This window comes from Miscanthus floridulus, chromosome 14 (genome assembly GCF_019320115.1).
Source record: "Miscanthus floridulus cultivar M001 chromosome 14, ASM1932011v1, whole genome shotgun sequence".
In the NCBI taxonomy this organism is placed as follows: Eukaryota; Viridiplantae; Streptophyta; class Magnoliopsida; order Poales; family Poaceae; genus Miscanthus; species Miscanthus floridulus.
In genome coordinates, this window is record NC_089593.1 from 95979492 (window position 1) to 95982931 (window position 3440).

Consider the following 3440-nt stretch of genomic DNA (forward strand, 5'->3'; position numbering starts at 1 on the left):
GCCCCAAGCGCTCTGCAGCGTCCTACCACTACCAGCGCTCACCCCACGCTCAGCACCATACATCTTGGTGTCAAGCTCGGCGCCAGAGTCGATGGCGCCAAGCTCGACGCCAGAGTCGACGGCGCTGAGATGCCTGCCAACTCAGCGCCACGTCAACGTCGAGCCCAAGAGCTCGACGCTAGGGACGCTGGCGCTGAGACATGTTAGCTCAGCGCCAGCATCCATGGCGCCGAGCTAAGGGTTCAGATTCTGAAATCTTTCCTCCAGGGGCGTATTTGTGAAAAACTTTCAAAAAATGGCTAAAAAATAAAAAAAAATCGGTCCTGGCGCATAACCAAGTACACAATTCGTTATCTTCGCTGGTCGGGTCGGGGTAGTTACAACAATGTGTTGTCGATGCAATCGTCTCAAGCGTGGCGGTCTATGGGTCATAGAGGTGCACCTCGTGTGCCGTGGTTGCGAGTAGGATTTTCTTCTTCATCTTGTCATCGTCGCCATCGTCAACCTCGTCACCGTCATCAGAAGGTAGATAGCAAATTGGGATCACCAGCCATGATTCCATCAGCTTCTTCGTTAGAGACGACGACGACGTAGCGAGGAGATCCTTGTGGATACGATAGTCCAACGACTAGACGCCAGATTCATAGTCCTTGAGCTTCTAGACCTCGGACATGGTGGCGCCAGCGGTGGCGACGAAGGTCCTAGATCATGCACAGACACCCGTCAAGCTTGGCGAGCGCTGTGCCAATGGGTTGCATGACGAGTCGGTAGTCCGACGTGCTGGCCGTGCGGAGACGGCTTGTGTGTGGGTGGTCGTTGTCGTAGGGAACGAGGTCCGATGTCACGAATGGCAGCACTGGCACCGTCGCGAATGACTTGGTGGTGAGAGAGAAGGAGAGGATGCCTTCCGGCGGCTGCGGCTTGGCATCGTCGTCTCGGAGCAGCAGCATGCCCGCCACTATCGTCCAGTGAAGGCAACCATGGGCGAAAACAGGGTCCATGGGTTCAATAAAGATGTTACTGTTACCGAGGAGGCCACCGCTGTCGTCGATTGCGGGAGACCTCCAGCCACCACGGACATCGTTGGCTGCGCCCACCACCCACCGTGAGCACCTGGCAGTCCAAGCTCTCCCACACCGGGTGGTCCATCACCAGGGCAAGCTGCACAACCTTGTACTCATTAGTGGCCACGTGGTACCCAACCCTAGCGGTAGAAAGGAATCCCACCGTGGGGCACGGTGGGAGGCGTAGGAGGTCACCCGTGGACATGTTGCAGAGTGTGTAGGCGCCCATGCACGGCTGGCTGAGGAGGGCCATGCCACGGTGGCACGGCCTGCCGTCGTCTGGGGCATGTTGGAACCGGTGGTGACCACCGAGTTCTCGATGTCAGAGCTAGCTTGCAGCCGGTTCGGCTCATTATGAGCATACGCTCTCACATGCCTCAGGTCCATATAAGGTCTTTGGGTCTTACTCACCCCAAAATACTAGCTTCATAGGTGGGGTTCTTCCACCTTATATGTTGTGCTCCTCCACCATCGCTACATGATGTGGGACTAAACCACAACAATCTCCCCCTTAGTCACACATCGGGGTGCTCTCGCCATATGTGACGCTTGGGATTTTTTATCTGATACCAATTGTTAGAACCGGTGGTGACCACCGAGTTCTCGATATTGGAGCTGGTTTGCAGCCCCCTTAGTCACACATTGGGGTGCCCCCACCATATGTGACGCTCGAGATTTTTTATCTGATACCAATTGTTGGAACCGGTGGTGACCACCGAGTTCTCGATCTTGGAGCTAGCTTGCAGCCGGCCTGGCTTATTATGAGCTTGTGCTCCATAGGTCCTAGGTCCACCAAAGCTAATAACATATCAGGCCTTTGGGCCTTACTCAACCCAAAAAACTAGTCTCAAGTCACACATCGGGGTGCCCCTGCCATATATGTGATGCTCGAGATTTTTTTTATGGGGGTCCACCAAAGCTGATAACATGGGCCTTACTCAACCAAAAAAAACTAGCCTCAAGTCACACATCGAGGTGGCCCGCCATATATGTGACGCTCGAGATTTTTTTATCGGGTTTATCTTTTTTAAGACTAAAGCTGATAACATATAAGGCCTTTGGGCCTTACTCAACCAAAAAAACTAGCCTCAAGTCACACATCGGGGTGCCCCCGCCATATATGCGACGCTCGAGATTTTTTTATTGGGTTTAGCTTTTTTGACCAAGGGCTCACGATACCAATTGTTGGAAGGGTTTAGCTTTTTTACCATAGGCTCACGATACCAATTGTTGGAACCGCTGGCTTGCAGTCGGCCCGGCTCGCTACCACGAGCCTATGCGCTCCCATAGGTCCCATATCCACTGGAGATGACAACATATAAGGCCTTTGAGCCTTACTTAACCGAAAATACCAGTCTTTCTCATCTTATATGTTGTGCTCCCCACCATCGTTACATGATGTGGGACTAAACCCCAATAGGGCATGATGGTCAAGTCCTCGCATACCTCACAGGGATGTGGCAGTGCCAGCCAGGCAGCGGCGAACGCTAGGAGGCGGCAGGCCGCCGCCTGCTGCCTGTCGCTGTAGAGACGCTGGAAGGCGGCGTCCGAGTCTGACCGGAGGAGTTGGTTCTAGGACCAGCAAACGCAGTGGAACCGCGCCAGGGACTTGGCCGGCAGGTGCAACAGCACCTCCTAGATGAGCTCGTCCGGCAGGATGACTGCTGCTGTTGATGGAGCCGCAGCCGCCGGATCTATCGTCGTCGTCTTCATCTTCTTCTTCCTCTCAGTATTATTAGGCTCCGTGGTGATCGCCATTATAACCATAATAGTATATAGACTCGTCGCCAATACCATAATATATAGACTCGGCGCTGATGAGGCCGCTTGATAACTTCGGACTCAACTTCCTAACCGGGCCGACACGGGCACAGACACGGATTCAGCCCCCTGGGCCGGCCGGGAACGGCAATCCAATTCAGGAATAGGCCCTGGTTGAATATTAAAGCCGATAGGAGTCTCATTCCAAATGGACCTCACCAAGTGATAATAAAAAATAGATGATGAGTCTCCCTCGAGTTACAAAAACTATATTTTGTGCAACCCAACTCTTTTTTGCCAAAATATCCTTTGTTAAAACGACTTCCTTTTTTAGGTGGCAAAGAAGCACTTTAATCTTTAAATGTATCTTAACCTTCCAAAAAAAATCTCTTCTGTATAGCAATGACTTGTAGGAGTGATGATGATGATGAGGAGTACACCAAGGAGGAGCTCTTGGACATGTGTGAGCAAGTGCATGCTTGCAATGAGATGAAGAGAAAGGAGTGCAAAGAATTGCGCAAGAAAGTAAAATTTCTTGAGCAATCCTTTGATGAGCTCAATGCCACTCATGAGAGGCTAATGGAAGCCCATGAGAAGCTTGGCAAAGCTCACTCT